Source organism: Bactrocera tryoni, chromosome 1, assembly GCF_016617805.1.
Source record: "Bactrocera tryoni isolate S06 chromosome 1, CSIRO_BtryS06_freeze2, whole genome shotgun sequence".
Lineage (NCBI taxonomy): Eukaryota > Metazoa > Arthropoda > Insecta > Diptera > Tephritidae > Bactrocera > Bactrocera tryoni.
The window spans coordinates 12,690,912-12,716,674 of NC_052499.1; the positions used below are offsets into that span (position 1 = coordinate 12,690,912).

Genomic DNA, 25,763 nt, shown 5'->3' on the forward strand with positions numbered 1-25,763 from the left:
GAGTTCAGTTAGTGCAAATGATCTCGTTTACAAAGTAAAGTTGCTGGGTATTACAACGGTATCAACGTAAATTTTGACTACTATTTACATTTTTTTTAAGTTTAAGAAAGTTTATATAAAGGTCGGTATATGATTTCACCGTTGTGTTCAAAATATATCACCTAAACATATTTTAATATAGGAAAAAGTCTAAAATTTGTAGCTGAAATCTCGAAAGTTTATTCTCTAAACTTCCTGCCTTCACCATACTCTCAAGACATAATCAAGATAAAAACTGTTTCGAAAGCAGAATACATAGATTTCATTTTCTCCCATACAACTCTCTCTATTTTTAGGAAAAACTTATACTTATGTACTTATGTATATCTACTAAAAAAAAAAAATGTAACCAACCAATTTTATAGGTGTTAGGCCTTCAGAACCTCCACTTCCTACCATTTCGTCTCGAGAAGTAATTTTTAGATTTACAAACTCTATACCAAGCGTTTACCGACAAAGTTTTAAAATATATAAATATTTATTTCCACTCGCTAATTCGCGTTTAATGCACACTGCTAAGCACCCAAGCACCCCGCCTGTGGCCGCTGGAAAAAAGGGAGGCGGGTGAAATCACTGTAAATGCAATTATATTTCTATTAATTGTGAAGCATTGAAAACACAAAATCTCTTTCACGGTAACACACTGGCTTTTCAATAGAAATTCACTTACATACATACATATGTACGTGCCATCATTATCAGTTTGCACTTACATACACAACATACATGATATTTTCATATGTACAAACAAATATCTGTGCATCGCTATATAAATAATAATAACTTTTAATCATGGAACAATTAAATGGTTTGATTCGAATGAAGGGGCGTCAAAGCGTGATTAAGCAATGGAAGAAAAAAACGCCCTCTAAATTCGTTTACATTGTTTCGTGGTTTAGTTACTGTCGATTTTTGCCTATATTAAAAGAGAAATTTAGTAAAATACTAATTTTACTATTTAAATTCAATTATTTTAACTTACATATGATGTTGCCAATTTACCGCAAAAAATGGCAGGAGAAGTTATCTAAGGAGATGCTTACAATTCTATTGTAAAATGTTCACCTCATCATTGATATGCCGTTAGTGGGGATCTCTGAGTTTATTTGTTGCATGCGTCTTTACATTATCTCCAAAATGTGTAATGATGAATTTCATATTGAATATTTGAATCAACGTTCCTCAAAATATTACTTGGTGATTCGAGTCCACAAGCTACAACCATAGTTTTGTACATGGGTTCGATGGCATGTGCTCAAAAGTAAACTGCTATCTTTCCTCGCTGCGCGGAACTTAACACTCTCTACCACTAAATCCACAGCGACCATATTTACAAACTGGACGAATGAGTACGGTCTTGACCTTAATATTGCAGTCGATGGCGTTAAGATTCTGACTGTCAATAAACCTAAAATTTTAGGTGTGACTTTCGAGAGTCAGTGCTCCTTCACTCCTCATACGTCCGCGATTATGGCCAAAGTACATAGCCGCAAAAGAAACCCCAAGTCGCTAGCCGGCAGTACATGGAGAAAGCACAAAGAAACGTTGTTGGCAACATACAAGGCTATCGGCCTAATTACGCCGCACCAATTTCGTTGTAGCGGCGGAATTCTGCCGAGTTGACAGTCCTTGGCCGGATAAAAATCCGGGTCCGTTCCGCTTACGTAGAGCCGACTGTCGTGGGAACGAACCAATATCGTCGCTTGAATGCAGTGAAACGCAGACGAAGAAGCTCCAAACTTGTCAGAAAACTGCACTCCGGACTACGACAGGATGCCTCTTGATGTCTCCCAAAAAAGGGAAGAAAACTTTCTCTTTAAAGGTAAATGCTCTAGCAAATATAACCGATGCTCAATGCAGAATATGAAACCTTCTTAATTTATAAAGGCTTTTTTGTGGCTAACAAAGAAAGGTTTCATCATTTTTTTTATCTTATATAAAGTCTTTAATATTAGATTCAACCTTACTGAGATTTAAGGTACATAACTGACCTTTGGCGTATGCCGACGATATTGATATCATCGGCCTCAACACCCGCGCCGTTAGTTCTGCTTTCTCCAGGCTGGACAAGGAAGCACAGAAAATGGGTCTGGTAGTGAACGAGGGCAAAACTCCTGTCATCAAACAAACAGTCGTCGCACTCGCGACTTGGCTCTCACGTCACTGTTGACAGTCATAACTTTGAAGTTGTAGATAATTTCGTCTATTTAGGAACCATCATTAACACCACCAATAATGCCAGCCTGGAAATCCAACGCAGGATTGCTCTTGCCAACAGGTGCTACTTCGGACTGAGTAGGCAATTGAAAAGTAAAGTCCTCTCTCGACGAACAAAAGCTAAACTCTATAAGTCGCTCATAATTCCCGTCCTGCTATATGGTGCAGAGGCTTGGGCGATGACAGCAACCGATGAGTCGACGTTACGAGTTTTCGAGAGAAAAATTCTGCGAAAGATTTATGGTCCTTTGCGCATTGGCCACGGCGAATATCGAATTCGATGGAATGATGATCTGTACGAGATATATGACGACATTGACATAGTTCAGCGAATTAAAAGACAGCGGCTACGCTGGCTAGGTCATGTTGTCCGGATGGATGAAAACACTCCAGCTCTGAAAGTATTCGACGCAGTACCCGCCGGGGGAAGCAGAGGAAGAGGAAGACCTCCACTCCGTTGGAAGGACCAGGTGGAGAAGGACCTGGCTTCGCTTGCCACGTAGCCACGTAGCGAAAAGAAGAAACGACTGGCGCGCTGTTGTTAACTCGGCTATAATAGCGTTAGCAGTGTCTACGCCAATTAAGAAGAAGAAGAAGAACTGACCTCTCACCAAACTGTATAATAGAAGTAAAATTTTCATAAGTAAAATATCGTTTCGAGTAATGTAACGTATTCATAATCAGTATTATCTTGAAACAACAACCTGTTCATTCATTTAGCTGGGCTCTGTATGATTGCTCAGCCCAACTATGCATGAAATTATCTTAGATACAGTGCGGATCATAAAAATAGTATTTATAAACCTCGCGGTTCCTGCCTAAAAAATCTAGAAGGGCAACATTTTGGACGTTCAGTTTGTATCGGCATCTCGATGTGAGAAAATGAAATGAGAAAGTTTTCCATACAAGTACTTAATTCCGATCATTAAATTTGTATGGCAGCTATATGCTATAGTAATCCGATCTGAACAATTTCTTCGGAGATTGCGCCATATCTTTAGACAATACCCCATTTCAAGTTTCGTAAAGATATCTCGTCAAATGAAAAAGCTTTCGATCCAAGTACTTGATTACGATTATTCAGTTGGTAGGACAACAGGTTATATAATGGTCCGACATCGGCGTTTCCGACAAATGAACAGCTTTTTGAAAAGAAAGGCAGTGTACAAAATTTCAGGTGGATATCTCAAAATCTGAGAAACTAGTTCACGTATATACAGGCGGACAGGCAGACAGACGGATATGACTAAATCGACTCAGCTCGCAGACATGTAGGTACTTATGTATGTATATTGAACTTATTTATACACATTTGCATTTAAACTGGTTTCAGTACTTTTCGCGAATGCACATCTCATTCCACCTTTAATCTGGGCGTTTGTTTGCTCACACAGCGTCCGCTCACATGGAATTTCCTTTTTTCACCGGATTTGGTTTTTCACAGTATGACACTCAAGAGCCCTTTCTGATGTGCCATAGTAGTGGTGTCAATTGTCACCTGTTGAAGGAAAATTTCAGTGAGGAGTGAGATTTTAAAAGACATATCAACATACATATGTATGTATATAACTGTTGTTTGTTTTTTTTTTCGAGAGACCGCTAAATGGAGTCCCACTTAGCACACAGCAGTGCAAGTCGAGTGTTGAATTTTGGGCTATATTTTTAATTTTTTCTTCCACAGGAAGCTTGGCTTCGACTTGTCTCGAACAATTGTCAGAGTTAACAATAAATACTCTTCTAGAACAGTCAAAATTGCTAAATGTCTATAACAACATGTCCACTTGGTTTTGGGTCTGCCTGACCGGCCATCTTTCTCTTAATTTATCTGTTTTGCTGCCGTTGCTTTAGATAGGCACCATCCGACAGCTCAGCGTTTGGTCTTTTGACGCTTCAATCAATTCAATTAGTACACTGATCCGAGTATTGCCAAAGTTTCTTCCAGTTTAAAAATGGTCAACGAGACTAAGATCACTAAAATATGGCCTTTATCGTTATACTAATTATGAATCGACACAGAAAGAAAAGCCTAGTCCTGCCAAAGAAAAATTCAAAATAATCAAAAACTATCATCGTACGGGGTTTTGAAAGTTTTGAAAGTTTCAACCCCAGATGGCGATCATAATATTACTTTTTGATAAATTCTATACACACCGGAAGCACTTTCCCTTTTCCTGCAGTCAACCCTCTAATATCACACAATTTTTAGACGAATTAACTTTGGATAACTTGCAATTGCAAATTGCTCCACTGTATTGGGCATTACAGCCAGCAAACACTTTTCAGCGTATTTGCTGGGCGATCAAACAAAAAAGCACGTAAACAAACAAATTGCTCCAAGATGGAGCACTGCAGCCCGTTGCAAAGTTGTTCGACACGCTCTCGCCCATCAATATCAAACACGGCAAACTAACAACAACAATAACACACAGAAATCAAATTTTGGAGCCATAAACAAACCGCTCAGCAATTGGCGCTGAGTTGACGTGTGAGCGAAATGAGCGTCAAGTGGTGTACGCGCCGACCGCTTTGACTGCGTCTACCTTGGATATCAGCGACGTTTTGGCCTCAGCAAATCATTTGAGTGTGAACATCGGAGTTGAGCGGTTGTGTTTACTTGCGGTTGCGCGCGCGTTTGCAATTTTCAATACTCTACTATTTTCGAAATAAAACCAAATCAAGCAACAGACACCAACAAACACGCATAGGTGCAGTGTATGTGTTTTTCTAAAAGAGGTTAAAACAGAAAAACTGCCGATTTGCGAGTTGCGGTGTTTATTTTCGAAACGAAATCGAAAGCGAAGTGTAGTGCGCTTACAAAATAAGAAGAAAACGTGTGGAATTTGTTGTTCATTGGAAAAGGTAAAAATCAAAGATCACATGCGTTCGCACTTAGGTGTGAAAATGCGGGAAATCTTGCGATCTAGCAAAATATCGCCGTTGAAGTGCGAAAAGTGTTGAGCAATTCCAAAAGCTGCATGTTTACATGTGAGAATCTACGGCCAGTTTCGCGAGTTTGTGTTAAAAATCATTTGAGCAATCACAAAATACTAATTGTAATGCTCATAGAAATGCAATTAAGTATAAATTGCAATAGCGTTATGAAGTGTTTGTAAGAAGTTTGGATTTCGCACTTATTTTTTTTTATTTTTATTATCATTATTTCTTTTTGTGTGAATAATTTTTGTATTTGCGCTCGCTATTGTTGCTTAATATTATTATTATAATATTGTGAGTTTTGTTTTCCACAGCGAACGTGTTAATCAAGCAAATATTGTCATTTCACAATTCGCTGGATTCGTCGATTTTTCTAAGCTTCCTTTTTTTTTGTTTATGGTTGGTCTATAGAAAGCTAATGTGAGCTTTTCAATCTAACAATTTCATGTAGTTTTGTGCTCGATTTCATTGTAATTTTTATTTTCACTTTGCATTGAAACGTTTTCTTTGTGTTGAACGCGTTTTAGAACACAAATTTTACTTCTTTATATATTTTGTCGAAAGAGTAAAATTTTTACTGTTATAAAAAAACGTATTGAATAAGCAAAAAATTAGAACAACAAAAAATAAGAATAAAAATAAAAATGAAAAAATAAATACAAAGTCACACACGACAATGAAATGAGTTGAAATGCGTACAAACAAACCGAAAATGGAAAGTGTCAATTATTAACGTTTTTGGCTAATATTGTAACCGTTTAAAGCGGTGCTTGCGTTACTTACACACGCATGTAGGGCAACATTATGCTGCGAAAATAGCATTGAAAATAAATAAAGTAAAATACAAGAAAAATAAGAAAATAACGGAAAACCGCAGGTTATGAAAGAGATTTTATTGCACAAAAGTTTTACTGTAAAAATATCAAAGTTATTAATTTTTACATAATCAAACAACTTCAAGCTGCAAAACACTTTACGAATTAAACTTAATTGTCAACAAATAATCAATCTTTAAACAACTGTTTTATTTCAACACATTTGTGCACGGATTCAATATTTAAGCAGCAATTCAATCGCTCAAATCGACATATGCGAATTTTGATAGCATTTTCCTACGAAATTGGTGAGTTTAGGTTTTGAAAAACTCGCCTTTCTTTATATTACTATTTATGTTATCGATTTGTAATTAAATTTTGTATTAAATTTCGTAATTTCTTAGTGTACATACATGATAAGAATAGCAATCAATATATGGATTATGCCATTTTAATTCTTCTTAAGTTCTTTTATACGGTTTAATAAGGCGTATAGAAGAGTTTATACGGCTTAATAAGTCGTATAGAAGAGTTTAAGCCTAATCCGAAAAAATATTGAATTTTTTAAAATAAATTTGCTTGTTGATAGCTGAGAAGACAAAAAAAATTTCGAAGTTAGGTTCAAATATTTATAAACAATTTTAAGTAATTCAGACTCAAAAATATTAACCATAAAAGATATTAAGGGGTTACATGGGTTTACGACTTTCAATAATCGCTTTTTTTATTATCTTATTAAATTCTACAACGCCTCTAGAATATTATTTTAAATTTTCAAGTTGATCCGATTAATAGTTTCGGAGATACAGCCTTGAGAACTTGTGCTAGCTACGCTAAGTTCGCTCTCTTTAAACGCGTTTTTCTCGGAACTGTGTTTTTGAAGTCGATTGGCAAGATTTCTCGAGAACTACTCAACCGATCTTCTTGTAATTTTACACAGGTCTTTGAGATACAATTCTTAAAGATTTGGACGAAGGATTTTTTTCCATTACAACTATTTGAAGAAAGAAAATGTCTCGAAGTTTTCACTGAAATTTTAATTTTTTGTAAAAATGTCTGCCGAATATCCAATTTTAATTTTTTTTTTCTTCGTCCATGGTTTTAACTAAGTCACGTATTTTTTCAATTTAGATGATCCTGCTAACGCTGGCGCATCTTTTTCCGAGGAATCACCGATATGAAATATATCTGAAATATTTTTTTCTAAAAATTTCAGAGCTTCTTTGTTGATAGTGTATGTTTGCAACATTAAAAAATTCCAAGAAAATATTTCACTTTTTGTATGAGAAAAACATTGTTGAAAATAGGCTGTTTTTATCCGAGGAAACCCATGTAACTCCTTCAGAGTCTCAACTAATTTTAGACGTTGATTTCTGTATACAATCTCCTGTAATTTTGATTGGCCATCCAAACATGGCACTCAATATCCATGCTTTTGAACATATCCGGCAGTTTTTTAACGTTTTAAAATGACTGCTTGAGTTACTGCCGAATATTCTGCCTGCGCTTCTTGAGCTTGTCTACACTGTAGACTCTACAGCCTCTACCGAGTAATGGCTGCCAGTTCCTCATATGCAAACATTTTTGGCCGCCCAGAACATCGACTTTAAAGCCAAATTCATCACTTTTAAATCGTGCAAACCACTTTATTAAAATAATGAAGATGTAAAATCTTCTATCCGTAAAAACACTTTTCCAGGCACAAAGTTCGACATATTTGAATGAAAAATAGTTATTGTCGTTTACGTTTCTAGTGAGTGATAAATGCTGAAAAAGACGTACAAGGACAGTAGAAATTTACTAATAATCAAGTTACGCTCCCCCTCTCTTGGCAAACCGCGCGAATACACCTATTTATAGACCCAACATTTCAATTAAAACTTTTTTGTCTAGCGCTGCGAACCCGTCCATTATGATTGACACCTTAAATTTTCAATCACCACAAGCTTCCTCTTATACTTAAAAGTTTTTGCCATTTCTTTTTAACCTGTAATAATTCTAAACTATTTATCTGAAACTAGAATTTTTAGTAGTTTTCGAATAAATAGCACTAAAACCCCTTTTAACACAATGAATTTGAAAAAAATATTTATAATTTCATACGAAATGGCAAAAATTATAAGTGTGCGTTTGAAACATGTTTTTTATGTCTTTACACCCTTGCCCACTAACTCCCGGCCATATAAGTGAATGTCGCTCTCTTGGAATTGTTGCGCGTTCGGCTTGACTTCACTCTGACGCTTGTTGGCTGTCAAACTGGCAAAACGACTTTCAACATCACTGGCATTTGCAGACCTCAACATGTTGAATATTTATTTATGCATTGTTATTGTTTCTTACTGGTTTTTCTATTAAGCTTGTATTGTTTTTGCTTTTATTATTTAAGCGTTAGTATAATTTATTTTCCTAGTTTTTTCTTGGTTTTGAGGGTTTCTCGTTTGTTTTTACTTCGATGCCGTTTACTTTGTTATATTTGTTATATTTGTTGTCTTATTAGCCGTTTCTTTTTGCAAGCAAAATGTGGTTGTTTCTTCGCCATTTACCATGCTTGGTGGCGGTGAATTTGTATTGGAATTATAAACGATTTGCGAGTAGGAAGTTAGAAATTATTTAAAACGTTTAACTGGCGCAGAATTGATTTATGGTAATATTATTATGGTCTAGTGAAATCTTATGGTACGTTTGAATAACGTTTCTTTGTGTTGCACAATGGAAGTTAATAATAAAATGAGCGAAATGTCGCTGATTTATTTAAACAAAGTCTGAGAAAATTTGCTTTTATGAAATTTCAAACATATTTTTATAACTTTCATATTAACCTACCTTAATTCAAGTTACTCCACATCTAACTTTTGGAAAACTTATCTTACATATACATTAACATTATCTATCACTTTTTAAGTAGAAAAAATGTCGACGCACGGCAGTCATGGCTACGTAGCCGGAAAGAACCCGGATTTTTATCCGGCCCGGTATCAACTCGGCAGCATTCTTTCAAATTACTTCAGAGATGTTTTCTGTTGCTACACCAACGTCAAACTGATGTTTAAGCAGCCTCTGTTTGAAGTTCCAAACATTAAAATTGTTAAGCCTTTTTCTTTCCTCAAAAAATAAAAAAAATAAAATAAAATAAATAAATAATATAAAAAATACCATTATCTTATACTCTATATTTTCGTCACAGAATTATTATTAAATTAGGTTTTAATTACGCTGTAAAGGGTAATCGTATGAAAAGCTGCCTTTTTTGGTTTAAAAACGCATAATTTTTAACTAAATACAGAATCTCAAAGTTATTTAATTTAGCCTGAACGCATTTAATACATAAGGCATATGGAAACAATGGAAAATTATTTAAAATTCTGTAGTTCGAATCATCTGACGTCTGATAAACGTTTATATTTTTATTTTGACAATAATTTTTCCTTACAACCTTCTTTTTAATACTAAATTCTGCAACAAATTGACGACGAAGTACGTTCAGGAGGGCCATCAACACCAACTGATGAGCAACACGTCAATAAAATGAAGGAATTGGTGCTTCAGAATCGACGATTAACAGTAAGAGATCTTACTGGCATCGTTGGAATAGCGGAAGGATAAGTGAAAATCATTTTGAAAAGTGAAAGCACGATTGGTTCCGAAATCACTCATTTTTTTCGAAAAAACAGCGTTAACGTCTGTGAAATAATGCTTGTCGACCACCAGCATGTCATTAAACGTATTATTACCGGCAATCAGTCTTGGATCTGCGTTTACGACCCGGAAACAGACTACCAATCAGTCGTATATCGTGGCAAAGATGAGCCGAAGTAAAAAAACACTTCAAAGAAGGATATGGTGCACTCCGAATTCCATCCGATCGGCCAAACTGTCAATAAGAAATACTATTTGAGTGTTATGTATTCGTAAAAAGATGTCGGAATTATGGGCCAACAACTCTTGGTTTTTCAATTGAGAACTTTAAGTTATTAAGAAGTTATTCCGGAATTGACTTTAACAACTTTTTCGAGGACTGGAAAAAACGTTGGCACAAGTGTATTGAGGCCAAAGGACATAGATTTTGAAAAATACAAGATGTGTTCTAAAGTAAACAGGACTTTTTGAATCTAACGCCCCATCTATATGGCGACTGGTACGTTAGAATCTGCTATCTTTATCGATTGCCCAGTGAGAATTTCATGACATTTAATCGATTGGAAGTGAAGTTATTGCGTTTTAAATGTGTTATCGGTGCGAAAATGAGCTTCGAACAAAGAGCCAACATTAAATTTTGTTTTAAAATTGGTAAAAGTTTTACCGAAACGTTTCAATTGATGAAATAAGTTTATGGCGATGATTGCCTATCCCGTAACAGAGTGCACGACTGGTTTCAACGTTTTCAAAGTCGTCGTGAGGATATAAATGACGATCAACATGTGGGCCAATCAAAATCCAGAATCACCGGAAATTCCATCGAAACTGTGCGTGAATTCATAAAAAATCAGCCGAAATCATTGTTGAAATTCATGGAAATGGAATTGAACATCTCCAAAACATCGATTTATCGCATTATGACCCAACATTTGGGCTTTCGAAAGGTGTGTGCACGGTTTGTTCCGCACAAATTGACTGACGACCAAAAATTGCTCAGAATCCAACATTCGACGCTTGTGACCGATTATTTGACCAAAAATCACATTTTAACCATTAACCACTCCCCGTATTCACCTGATATGGCACTTCGCGACTTCTTCCTTTCCGGAAAAATGCATTTACTCGTGAAAGGGAAGCGTTATGCAGACGTAGAGGCTATTCAAAAGGCTTGCACCGGCATACTGACGGCCATACCGGCCAACGAGCTAAAACCCTCGTTCGACATGCTTTTGAACGTGCAAAAAGCTTTATTGAAGCAGAAGGAGACTATTTTGAGTAAAATAAATTGATTTTGCCGAAAAAACCATTTGTTTTTTTTTAACCCCTGTTTACTTTGGAACCCACCATGTAAATTAAGAATTTTATAAATTTTTAACAAAGTCTTACTATTTTGTGCTCATAGTAGTATGCAACGTCAATATCATAGTGCCAAGCTGCTGAGAGCATGAGTAAGCTTTTCTTTATGTTTTTCTATGTTTTTTTTCTCTTTCATTGTAATTCTTTTATGGCTTGAACGTGTTTTGAATAGTAGTGTCCATTCGTTGAAACAACTTTACGTTTCCTCTTACACTCGAGCCACCAGTGATTGGCTGAGTCATCGCAACATGACTACCAACACAAACAAATAGCGCACAAAGGTACATGTAATATTCTACCTGATCTTTGAGTGCGTATGTATGTATATAGTGATCTATGCACCTATGATCTTCGCACTTAAATGCCTTATGGACTTTTTCTGCTAAAGATTATTAGAATATTTTCATAATTTTGGTAATAACTTTTTTGGCTGTTTTCTGATAATAATGTAACTCGAAGATGAACATTATTTGCTATTTAAGATCTCATTTATTTATTTGTATTTGTTAGGAAAATTAACTATTTGAGCTGAGTAAGATATTTATATTTTCTTTTCTTCGATTTTTCTACCAAAGTCATCTGTTGTTTAGAATTTAAGCGAATTCTTGAAAAGGGTAGATTTTTAAAAGCATTTACTTTGTTTATTCTTCATTTGAAAATAATCCTGCAAGGTAATTAAAATTCTGCTTTGACTAAGCTTTTATCGAAGCATTTGTCAAGTGATCTTTAACGCGCATAACTGCCGACAGTGTTGCCGTTTGCATTTAATTCTATCTATGTGATTAATTAAAACCATATACAGTTAGGCACACATTTTTCTTAACAGAAAACCAAATCAATTGAATTTACCAAGATCTTAATAGTTTTGATTTAAATTTAATGACTTAACATTGATTAAGTAACGTGTCTACGTGCTTCCACGCTTCATTAACCGTTTGAATTGAAACCGCAGGGATTCATTCGCTTTGTTTTTTTTTGTTGATCTTGAAATTCCTGTTCATTTATCATATTTGCTTTTGCATTAATTTTTTTTTATTTTTGGTTCGACAGATCCGGGTATTTTTTTTAGCTATTTTAGGTTTGCGATTTAAGAATTCTAAATTAATTAATTTTACTATCTTTTATTTTCTCTGATTCCATTTGTGCTATTAATTGCATCGTTGCTTGTGATGTTTTTTAAATTTATTTTCCTTTTGATATTTTCAAAAAATTATTTTTAATATTTTTTTATGAACCGGTTCTCAAAGTCTGCAGAATTACTAATTTCTATTTAAAGAAGAAGAAAGAAGAAAGAGTTTGTGCTTAATATATGTATGTTATGTTTTTAATATATACATTTTTTCTAGAATTAAAATTGTGGAAAATGGGATTTTTTCAAACTTGTGAGCAATTATGCGAGTTTAGATTTTTTCTTTTGGTAGTTAAATTAAATTTTTTCATTTGTCACTTTCTCTGCTTCAACGTTTTCAAAATTGAAAATGTCCAAAATGCTATTGAAATTGAAACATGAAAAAATACACAATACAAAAGATTCTTTCTTCTTCTCTTTCTTCTTTATTGTCGTAGACACCGCTTACACAGTTATAGCCGCTCCAGTCGTTCTTCCTTTTTGCTGTTTGGCGCCAATTGTAGATTCTAAGTTTTTTTCCACCTGGTCTTTTCAACGGAGTGGAGGTCTTTCTCTTTCTCTGCTTCTCCCGGCGGATACTGCGTCGAATACTTTTAGAGCTGGAGTGTTTCCGTTCATACGTACGTCCCTTAATTCTTCATAGTCATAGACGGAAGACACGTCGGCAGTGTTTTAGACTTGCGTACGCTCCGAGATCCTAACATCGACTCGGACCACTATCTTGTTGCAAAAGATTCTTTACAAGAACTTTATTTTGAATCTGAACTATTTCTACGGAGATAGTACCATTACTTTAGACAATAATCGTTATACAATTTTTCGAAGATATCTCGTCAAATGAAAAAGTTTTCAGGATGTAAAAAGGTCAATACGAATGAAATGTACATTTGAACAAGTAAGGAAGCGCTAAGTTCGGGTGTCACCGAACATTTTATACTCTCGCATGATAAAGTGATAATCGAGATTTCATTATCCGTCATTTACATATTTTTCAAATACCGTATTTATATAAAGTTTTATTCCGCTTTCATCATTGGTTCCTAATGTATATACTATTATACAGAGAAGGCATCAGATGGAATTCAAAATAGCGTTATATTGGAAGACGGCGTGGTTGTAAACCGATTTCAGCCATATTTCGTACATGTCATCAGGGTGTTAAGAAAATATTATATACCGAATTTCATTGAAATCGGTAGAGTAGTTCCTGAGATATGGTTTTTGGTCCATAAGTGGGCGAGGCCACGCCCATTTTCAATTTTTAAAAAAAGCCTGGGTGCAGCTTCCTTCTGCAATTTCTTCCGTAAAATTTAGTGTTTCTGACGTTTTTTGTTAGTCGGTTAACGCACTTTTAGTGATTTTCAACATAACCTTTGTATGGGAGGTGGGCGTGTTTATTATCCGATTTCTTCCATTTTTGAACTGTATATGGAAATGCCTGAAGGAAACGACTCTATAGAGTTTGGTTGACATAACTATAGTAGTTTCCGAGATATGTACAAAAAACTTAGTAGGGGGCGGGGCAACGCCCACTTTTCCAAAAAAATACGTCCAAATATGCCCCTCCCTAATGCGATCCTTTGTGCCAAATTTCACTTTAATATCTTTATTTATGGCTTAGTTATGACACTTTATAGATTTTCGGTTTTCGCCATTTTGTGGGCGTGGCAGTGGGCCGATTTTGCCCATCTTCGAACTTAACCTTCTTATGGAGCCAAGAAATGTACCAAGTTTCATCAAGATATCTCAATTTTTACTCAAGTTACAGCTTGCACGGACGGACGGACAGACAGACGGACGGACAGACAGACATCCGGATTTCAACTCTACTCGTCACCTTGATCACTTTGGTATATATAACCCTATATCTGACTCTTTTAGTTTTAGGACTTACAAACAACCGTTATGTGAACAAAACTATAATATTCTCCTAAGCAACTTTGTTGCGAGAGTATAAGAACAAAACTATAATACTCTCCTTAGCAACTTTGTTGCGAGAGTATAAAAAGAAAAATATGAAAATGTACGAAATTGCGAAAAAGTTAAAATGATTTTTTTTACTTTTTATCTCAAATTTTACAGCTAAAGCGTTTAAAAATCGAGACAAATTCAAAAATTTTCAAATTGCTGATATTTTCTCTATACATACACATACATACATATGTATGTGAAAATAAAAAAACACTTCTTAAATTGCTCAGCTTCGTGCCAAAATGACACCTCGACCAAAAGTTCCAAGCGTTTTTGTGTATATGTGTACTTCCTTTACCTGAATTCTTACGAATCGCGCTTTATTCTTTTATACAGAAGTGACCACAAACACACTGCAATTAAGAAGAATAAATAAAACGAAAAAAAACGATTAAGGTAATGTTAGCATCTGTGTTTGGCGCTACTACCAACCTGTGGACCTCACCTTTGCACGCGTTTATTTCACATAATTTATGGCATGGCGAGCGACTACTTGTATGTGTGGCTTATAGTTTGGTTGTTCTGTTGACTAGTATTTGCTGCTGTAGTCTGACTTGTCGGTATTTTAGTTTCGTCTACTTATTACTACTTTTCGTCTTGGACCAAGCTACATTTTATTGCTGCCTACTTAGCTATATTCCACTATTCAGTCAGCTCCGCAGCTTAGGTATCTGTTGTGCTTTGTTTCAATCTCTTTCTTTGCTTCGCATTTAAATATTCTCGTTATTTTTTTGCAGAAATATCAAATTCGTTTGTTTTTATGCCATGGTTTCTAGGTTGATCTCTTTTTTTATTTGTTTGTTGTGTTTTAGCGCTGAGTTTTGCAAAATTCCTCCCTCGTTTGTTGTTTTACAATTTTCTTTATAGTATTTCCTTTTAGTTTAGGCATTAGTTAGTGTTTATTAGCAGTTAAAAAAAATTATCGAATGAGCAAAAAATACAAAGTTTTACAAGTGAAAAAAAACGCAAATTGTTTTTGCTTAACACTAGCATTCATGTTGATTTTACTATTTTCCAATGAGTATACGTTCTTGTCCTCACTTTCTTTTTAAAAGTTGTTTAAAAATGTGAGTACTGGAGAAGGTATTTGACTCAAGATTATATACTTTGATTATATTGAATTTTATTGTAGGAAATTTCTGGCAGATGATCGCTATCACTCGCTGCGATTAGTTTCTTTTGCATAAAGACATTATTCACAACTCGTTATTTCTATTATGCCAAACATCATTGCTGAGCAACGCACCACTCAGATGATTTTCTTAAAAAAATCGTTATCGTTTTCAAGTTGTTCCAAAGTAAAATCAGACAGTGGTCCAATGGCTTCAGTTTTTGCAAGTTCAGCTTCAGTGCAGCAAGTTCAAATCCTTTCTCAAAATCCCGCAGGTTGAGACAGTCCCAACTCTTGAGAACGTCTTGTCGTCGCAGAATCTTTGCAGAAACGTGTTTTATTTTAATTGTAATTATTCAAAAGAATTTTATTTGTAATGAGTACTAATAGTACTAACTAAAGTTTCTAAGCCTGTTTGGTACTTATGTACATATATGTATGTACATAGTATGTATTCAGTTTGAATTAAAAGTACACACATATGTATAACACACTCCAAACGTAATCGCTTCCGTTACCAGGAAATAAATGAACTATCAGGTTACAAACTGACATATACATACATATGTATGTATGATAATAGCAGAGAAAACACTTTAGACAATATTTTTGTTTTTACACAATAAATGTTGTCGCCACTGCCGACTTGGCATATATTTAACAAAAGTTTCCATGTCAATCGTTAATTTAATTAAATTCAATCAGTGTAAGTATTACTTGAGTCCATTCAAAAGTTGAGGCTGCAGTTTTTCGTGCGATGTCCAATAAGAGCAACATGTCCACACATAAGCAAACGAGTAATCTTAGGTCAGGGCACCTATGCGTACATGAAAAATATGGAGCAAATAGCGAAGAAAAAATCCAAAATTCAATTTTAACAACTTGTCTTGCAGTGTCGAGCAATTGAATTAATTTGTTACTCAATTTTATTGTACAATACTATTGTGTTTTATACATGTATCATTTTACCAAAGCTATAAGCTATTTTTGTGAAGTCTGCAAATTTTTAGTGTGTCTATTTGTGTTTATTTACTGTCGTATGTATAAACTAAAATCAATTGTCATCAGACCCACTGTCTACGGGAGATGTAAATAAGCGTACATACATTATATATATACATGCATATGTACAAGCAATTTGTGTCTCTGCAAAGTCCAAATCATGATTACCCAACGACTAATGCGCTTAAAGTGCCCCTTTCAAAAATTAATAACCTCAAATTAGTTTACAACCCTGCATGGACATGTTAATTGTGAATACTGCTGTCAATTTAGTTTGTTTTCATTGCAGCAGCGATGAAAACTAAGCATCAAAAAGCAATTTTAAATGCCAATTGAATTGCCACAATTTGCCAACCTTTCAATTAAATTGCATTCAAAATGAGAGAAAAAACACAACAATACTACTAAAAATGCTAACATACTTACATACATATGTACATATGTATGCTGTTTTCTGTGCTGATGGTAAACCAATAATGACTTCGAAAAACCTTTTTCTTACATCTTTTTTTGCAGCAATGATAATAAAAGTGAAGCAAAAATAAGTGTGATAAATATGAAAGTTTAGCCACTGACGGATCGCAAGTCAGGATATAACATCCATTATTTGTGGGGTTACCTTTTTCAAGACTTTTCTGAATGTTTCGGCCTTTATCTGATGATAAGATTTTCCCTTTTTTATCCTAGAGTCCTTATCTGTTAATAGATTGCTTATAAAAGCCACACCAAAAGCTTCGTCAGGATCGGGAAGGACCTCTCCGAGCCGTTCGATACCAAACGAGGTTTCAGACAAGGCGACTCCCTATCGTGCGACTTCTTCAACCTGCTGCTGATGATATTGATATCATCGGCTTCAACACTACTTTCTCCAGACTGGACAAGGAAGCAAAACAAATGGGTCTGGCAGTGAACGAGGGCAAGACGAAATATCTCCTGTCATCAAACAAACAGTCGTCGCACTCGCGACTTAGCACTCACGTCACTGTTGGCAGTCATAACTTTGAGGTTTTAGAAAGTTTCGTATATTTGGGAACCAGTGTAAACACCACCAACAATGTCAGCCTAGAAATCCAACGCAGGATAACTCTTGCCAACAGGTGCTACTTCGGATTGAGTAGGCAATTGAAAAGTAAAGTCCTCTCTCGACGAACAAAAACCAAACTCTATAAGTCACTCATAATTCCCGTCCTGCTATATGGTGCAGAGTCTTGGACGATGACAACAACTGATGAGTCGACGTTGCGAGTTTTCGAGAGAAAAGTTCTGCGAAAGATTTATGGTTCCTTGCGCGTTGGCCACGGCGAATATCGCATTCGATGGAACGATGAGCTGTACGAGATATACGACGACATTGACATAGTTCAGCGAATTAAAAAACAACGGCTACGCTGGCTAGGTCATGTTGTCCGGATGGACGAAAACACTCCAGCTCTGAAAGTATTCGACGCAGTACCCGCCGGGTGAAGCAGAGGAAGAGGAAGACCTCCACTACGTTGGAGAGATCAGGTGTAGAAGAACCTGGCTACGCTTGGCGCCACGTAGCGAAAAGAAGAAACGACCGGCGCGCTGTTGTTGACTCGGCTATAATCGCGTAAGCGGTGCCTACGTATACGTCTATAGTATTGCTTATAAAATAATATTGAACACCGTCAATGATCCACCGACACTAGATAACCGTTACAGGCAACAATCCTACAAAAGTCGGGTCTAAGTAACCGAACGGAGCAGTATTTTTATCTGCTCAAGGACTCTAAACTCTGCCCCATTCCTCGAAATTGCTTCAGGAATGTTTTCTGCCGCTACAACAACAACCGTCAAATTGCAGTTTCGATAGGGTTAACTGACACAACCAGAGTAGGAGATAACACGCACAGTTGGTTCTATGTACATTGTGACATAAAAGTATCCAAAAATTGTAAATAAATTGCAAAATATTTAATTAGTCGAGTCGAGCAAAAACGCGTTTCATACCCACACTACCCACCAAAATAATTCGAACGAGCTCGCGAAAGATCCTCTCAAGCATCTCTCTCTTGTACTTACCTGACGATTTTTAGCACCATATCGTTCACTTTTTAATATTTTCATCAGCTGAAGAGGTCGAAGGTTGTCTGAAAACGAGACATGTCTTCAACGACCGTCTTTGAAGGCTTTTACCGCTCGTAGACTTGTGTTTTTGATTAAACTGAATCACCATAAGCCTTTTTCTCAACAATCGCATCGATTCCGCACACGAAATTTGGTTAGAAATACAAAGTTTGAGACAAATTCTTTTGTTCGATATTTTATCCATTGTAAAAATCACAACGCACCACTGAAGTGCACCGACTCGAGCAGCTGCTAAAAACAAACTGGTTGACAGAGTGCGCTCATACTATTTGGTATAGTAATGAAGGAAAGTCCTACTTTTTAAATATCATTTATTCGAGGAATTTTATTAAAATTTCCGGGCGTTTTTAGACTTAATGTATATGTGTCTTTCACCGAAATGACTTTTCCAGTTGTAACTACTTGGAGAGAAGAATTGGCAATGATGCTCTGAAATCAACACTATTTATTGATTTTTTGCGAAAGATTGCTTACTCGAAACTCGTTGCACGTTTTTCAGTCTTGCTTGATGAAAATATATATTGTTTTTCCAAATAGAATCACTGATTGGAATATATACATATATCGTCACTTAAAATGCAAAATAACGTATGACCTAAAATTCAAAATTGGGTGTTTCATTGATTACGATCCACTACTTCAAATTAAATACAGTGGACCAATAAAGTTCACATACACCTAGTTCTATTACATTACGACAAGTTTATTTGTTATAAAATGAATAAATTTTGTGGTTTTTTCCATTCCATTTCAAAATATGTATATTTAACATTAAATTTAGCATATCAAAATTTTTTTTTTTACACAAGTTATGGTTTGGGTATATATGGTATCATCTGAGATTGGACAATTGGACTTTATTAGTAAAAAAATAAATAAGCATATGTATCTGAACATTTTTAGAAAAAAATTTAAATTTTAAGTATGCCTAAATCGGCTGTTAATAGCGGCCATTTCTATTTACAACAGGATAACGACCCAAAACACCCGTCTTATCTTGTACGTGCAGGGTTGTTACGGAATTAAAAATAACTCCATAGGTCCCGCAATCGCCATACATTAATCCTATTCAAAATATCTGTAACTTTTTGAAAAATCGTATTCGAAAACATCGAATTTCATCAAAATAAGGCCAAAAACCTGGATCATGGACTTAGTGAGTCAAAATATCCGGAAATAATACTAGAAATTGAGTGGGGAGCATACATCGATGTCTTGGGACAATAATAGCAACAAAATGTAGGCAAAAAACTATTGTAATTACTTTTGATTTATATAAATAATCATTAGCGTACGTAAACTTTTTTGATATAAATATGCCCATTTTTAGCTTTAGCATTAATTTTTTTTATTTGTGTAAAAAAAAAAAATATTTTGATATGCTAAATTTAATGTTAAATATACATCTTTTGAAATGGATAAAAAAAAACACAAAATTTATTCATTTTATAACAAATAAACGTGTCGTAATTTAATAGAACTAGGTGTATGTAAACTTTATTGGTCCACTGTACATATTGTATAAGTACATACATATGTCCAACATTTTAAGCTTCTGCTCTCAAATATAACTGAGTTTTAACCAATATTTAAATTTAGTTTCATTCATGTTCTATTTTATAACGTGTTTCATTCTTTCGGCTGTAAATTTCAGAAAATGTTGTTACTTTATTTTGCGTTTCTGCCGAAACTCCCAGCTGAAAAGTTGCCCCTGTCAATTGTATATTATTTTAAGAACTATTTTATCAACACTAACCGTCCACTTCAGAAACGGATCGTTTTTATTGCGTTTCAGCAGCGACTCGCAGACAGGAATTCCGTGAAGTTCTGTTAGCTCGTGTGGCATCCATACATCAAGCTTCCTTCTTTATAAAGCCGTATTCAAATGGTTCCAAAATTTCTGAAAATAAAGACTAAAATGAATTTCGTGTTATTTTTTAACAAATTTTTTCATAGAAAATTTTCGCTTAAAAAGCCACCAACGAAGATAAATGATAAATGAAAATCACATCTTCGGTTCAATCGAAAATCAATCATTACTTATGCATACATATATACATATGTATGTATGATGACTACATCCATTTATGCACATGATGGAATGCATAAAACATAATTTGGGTGTAAACCACAGCAGATTTGCCTTGGAAATGATGCAGCGCTTACACACACCCTAAACATGCCATGCATACCAAGCATAACTTGGCCAACAACAATCGAACGCTTTGGGCCAATTTGAATACGAAATTGAGCGAAGGTTGGTTTCTAAAAAAATAATTTACCTTTGTGAGTATGTGTCGTGCATGTACATACATATGTATGTGTGTTCAATACTTCTTCTCTATAGAATGGTTTTCAACAGGTTTGGTTTTGGAGAACTTCAACATGATTCAACCTTCTTAGCGGTAATCCATCACAGATTGCCAGTTCTTTTGAAGTATTTTTATTTACTTTTTTTCCAACCTGTTCATTTGCTTTGTTATTGTTTCGTGTTGCATACTGAAAATAAACAGAAATGTGCATTTCTATTATGACAACAACAACAGTCAAATATAATGAGAAAAGTTAGCTTTGATTGCCGCGGTTCGGGATCCCGATATGTCAGCAATTGATTCAAATGCAAATATAATACTCGTACAAAAATTGACGTATGTACGTGTGTTGCAGATATTTATCTGAGCCAAACAACGAATTGTATGGAAATCACACTTGAACTTGCTGATTGCCCCTTTTATTACAATCTATGTACACACATACATACATACATACATACATATATGTATATATTTAAATGTTTATATCGCATGTTTGTGTGCTGAACCCCAAAAGGCACCCTGGCACCCTGCGCACACGTGCTTTATAATTATCACCATTAACTGGGTGGGAGACTAATTTTACGTGTTGTTTTTAACAATTTGCATATAAGCATTTGCCATAAACATACTTATGTTCATATGTATATGTATGTACATGTTTATCACTAATACTTTATTTTGTCTATATTTATAGATATAAACATTTATACTCGTATAGTACATGTGTGCAAATAAAACCTTTTCCATATAAAGTATATTTAATTTTTACATTTAATCACCTATTAATCGGCTTGGCGTTATATGCTGCTTGCCTTATTGCTGACACTTTAACACCATGTGTAGGTGGGTGTGGAGCTTGACTATATGTTATGCTATGTTATTGTTTACAAAAATTCGCGGCAGCTGTCAATTTAGTGTTTCAGTTCCTTGTTGTATGCTTATAACAATTACTGCTGCTCGTTAATAAATACGAGTATACTTATTATATATATACATACATAAACTACATAGTACATATGTATGTTTACTTCACTTGCATGAACATATGGCTTACGTGTCTGTACTCTCTTTTGCATTGACAGTTCGACAATAATGTGGGTGCGTACATTGCACCGACCCGTTTGGCGATTGCTGGAGACGCTGTTGTAGTGCTTGAAAAGCGCCTTTCGTTTATTGAACGGCAGCTTCCTTAGCTGATTCATAGGCTTGTAGATGGCAAGTGCTCCATATTTCCAGCAACTGTTTTAAAAAACGAAAATTCGTTGCTTACAGCTCATTTTAATAAAAAATATTTAACAGCACTTGAGATTCTTTCAGCTTTGTATTGAACGTTGATAGTTTCCGGCTTAATTATATATAAAATTTTAGGATTTTTTTTTACTCTTTGATTAACGAAGGGAAGATAAAAATATTCTAAATTGTGTTCATATAAAATAAAAATATGAATACTCACTTAAGCGAAGCGCTAGTTCGCTACGTTATGTTTTACCATTTCCTTTTGTTCGCACGTGGTTTGTAATCACATTTTGTTTTTGTTCTCGAATTCCACTGTTGCTACCGGAAAAGTTGTTGTTATAGATGTATATATATAAATACCTATATTTCGATTTTGTTTATAAAAACACCAACAATTTGTGGCTATAAAACTTCTCTTTGCACAAAAGCAATTTGTTTACAGTAAGTTAAGTGTGTCGGCGGCATCACATCTCGCGAGGTTGTTGAATAAATATGGAGGGAAATGGACTTTTTGTGCAAGCGGAGCATTTCGAAATGAATTAAATGTTTTCCCAGTGCGAAATATACATACATATTAGGGTGCTTCAAAAAATTTTTTTTAAATTTTTTTTTTCAACTCTTACCCCCTCAAATGTTAATGATTGACAAACAAAAAATCCTCCCTCAAGCCAGGCGCTGTAGCTTAACTTTAAGGGGTCGCTATTTTTGTTTTTAGGTTCCCATACATTTAACATAGGAATTTTCGTTTTTTTTCGTTTTCATTCAAACTAAAATTTCACCAACTAATTTTCGTTTCTCAAAAATAACGATCACATATTCAAACTTTAAAAATTATCTCAAATAGCCGATTAAACATAGTGATTTGAAATTTAGAATTTTTTCAATAAAAAAAAAAGTTTCTGAGAATAATAATTTTGTCGCGGGAATTTACAATAGCGACCTCTTAGAGTTAAGTCAATCACTAACATTTAAGGGGGTAAGAGTTGAAAAAAAAATTTAAAAAAATTTTTTGAAGCACCATAATACATATGCATATGTTATAGAGTATTTATACTTATACCTTGAACAGGGTATATTAAATTGTAATTTGGTAAGGTGGTAGGACTGTCCTTTATTACGGTGCCAAATATGAGCGTGATCTGTCAACCAGTTTGTTTACAGCAGTTGCTTAAATTGGTATACCTCAGTAGTGTGTTGCGATTTTTAAAATAGATAAAAAATATCGAACAAAGAATTTATTTAAAATTTTGTATTTCTAACCAAATTTAGTGTACGGAAACTTTGCAAGGGTTGGAAGAGGGTTACGATGATTCAAAAACATAAGCTTAGTGTTAGAAAGATGTCAAGAGAGCTCGGCCCTGCCAAAAAGTGTTTATGAAAATTGTTTCGAGGACTGGAAAAATCGTTTCGTAAAACGGTACTATCTTTCCGAAGTTTTTCAGAACGGACCACTATATCTTAGCTGCCATTTAAACTGACCGATCAATATCAAGGCAAAGTTCTTTATGTACCATTTTATGCTAATGCACTTAATGTATCATCATAACTTCGGTGCAGCCGAAGTTAAGGTATTTTCTTGTTTTGTTACAATTCGTAGTTTGCTGAATTAAAAAACCATTTTCCATTCTAAGCGCCAAATTTGATTGATGAATATATGACAAGATAAAATATAGACAGTATTATTTACAATATTTTCTTATGCGCGGCTACTGCTATCATAATCATATTCAAAACACGTTCCATCTTATGGGTTTTGCTTTCTGTAATCACATGTTTCGCTTGAATTGGCTTTTATATGCATATTCACACATATGTATATCGAGTGTATAATATTGCATTTCAACAAGTGCTTCTCAAATATGCAAATCGCTGATATTGTGGAAAAGATATACCCATACGCCAACCACATGATATTTTAGGTTATGTAAATAATTTGTGTAATATTTTTCTACCTGCGCTTTTCTATAGCAATACGTACCCGTACTCGTGAGCACTTAAGCTTAAGCTTCCGATTGCTTCGAATGTGCATATTAACAGTTGCATGTACATATGTATATACATGCATACATACATATGGTGTGTACATATGTATATACGGCTGATATGCATAAATGCACAATGAGTTGCATATTCAATCAATTTCTATCTCAGGCGCAATCATAATTCAATTTATATTATTGACCACATACTACATGTGTATGTATATGTATACATATGCGCAATATGTTTCTTTTGTATATTTTTGTTTTAGTGTATTTTGCATTTTCCTATTAAATTATTAAATAACAAAATGGTAAAAGTAATTACGAGTCGTGACGCTGTCAATCAGTAGTTACATACATACCTATGTATGTTTGTATGTAAATAACATTATTCATTCAAAATAAGCAATTTTGCACCTTATTATACATTTATATTATCTTATTGGCGTATAAAATAAGTTTTCCTGATGTTCAGGCATCGAACTGCAAATCGAATATTTTTTCAATTGACATTTTTTTAAATATTTTTTATGCCTTTTTATATGCCTCTGTAACATACCCTTCACAATTATTTCCTTAAATATTTCAGGCTTATTATATTAATAGAACTGAATAGTAAGTCATCTATTTTAAAGAACCTACTTCAAAACACATATTTTACCGAACCAAGCAAAGCAAATACATATGTGAAATGAGACAAAATTCAAAAATATACCATTAATTAATAAAAAATCGTTTAATTTAATCGTTTAAATTTTCTTTAATTTTTTATGTTTAATGCTTTTGGAATAATTGTCTGTACAAAAAAATTAAATTTGCTCAAATTAGCTTTAGTTTTTCTACAACACGTTTTCCACCTCAAATTTATTATCTCGGACCTGCGACAATATACTTGTACATATGTATACCAAGACTTGCTTGACGTTTTCATTAAAATCACATCGCTGATAAAAATAATCCGGTATGTACCAATTTTGATAGTTGCAATAGGTTTGGTTTGTTTAACAGGTTAGAAGCAATTCCTTGCAACATACCAAACACTTTCGAATATAGCGCCTTCTTAAATACAAAAGTTTTCTATATGAGGATTGAAGTTTGATCGGTCAGTTTGTATGGCTGCTATATCCTGTACCGGTCCGATATCGGCGGTTCCAAAAAATGAGCAGTTTCATGGAAAGAAAAGGACATGTGAAAATTATTAGATCGATATCTTAAAAACTGAGGGCTAGTTGCGAATATACAAAAAGACGTGGTTAAGTCAACTCAGCTGGTCATGCTGATCATTTATATGAGTACATTTTTTTTCCTATAAAATCACATATGAGAGAAATGTTCTACGGATCATTCTGAACAACTTTGTCCAAGAGACTATAAGTCTAAAACTTCTTCGACGATTCCTTCTGAGTGTTACAAACTTCGTGGCAAAATAAATTTACCTTTTTCGGAACATAAAAATACAAATATTTGTATTATTTCTCTATTCAAGGTCAACATATCTATTATTACAAGTATATACCAAAATTTAAAAAAAACGACGACTTCCTTTCTCTTCCATTTTCACATTTTCACATCTACGACTATTGCTGCTCATATTTAACCGAATATATCTCATTATTTCACAAACCTTAAGATATGCTTGTGCAAAAATATGTACATATGTACATATGTATGTATTTTTTAGCTTATTTTGCTACTTATTGTGCGCCTTTCATGAACAAACATATAATATAATAAAATTACTACTACATACATATGTATATAATTGGACAAAGTTGCTCACTATCCTTTCATCTTATTTCGCTGGTCATTAACCAGCGCTAGGTCAGAGTCTATTTTAGTCTTAATTCACATTTAAAGTATTTTTTATATGATTTTAAATGATATAATTTGAAGCGTAGTTTAACGTTAGCC

The 25,763-nt window shown here is 34.4% G+C and overlaps 1 protein-coding gene across 3 annotated transcripts in view; it reads left to right on the forward strand.

Moving 5' to 3' along the window:
* The first annotated feature begins 4,852 nt into the window (after nt 1-4,852).
* The window catches only part of LOC120782756 (mucin-17), a 58,181-nt gene continuing 37,270 nt past the window's right edge, over nt 4,853-25,763 (forward strand). Inside the window, exons 1-2 of one of the 3 annotated variants that reach the window (XM_040115210.1) lie at nt 4,853-5,115; nt 5,855-6,313. The gene's annotated coding sequence lies outside the window, so the exon portion shown is untranslated. Of the gene's footprint in view, nt 5,116-5,854; nt 6,314-25,763 lie in introns of those variants that run through there. The other 2 variants (XM_040115209.1, XM_040115207.1) reach the window with 2 other exon arrangements.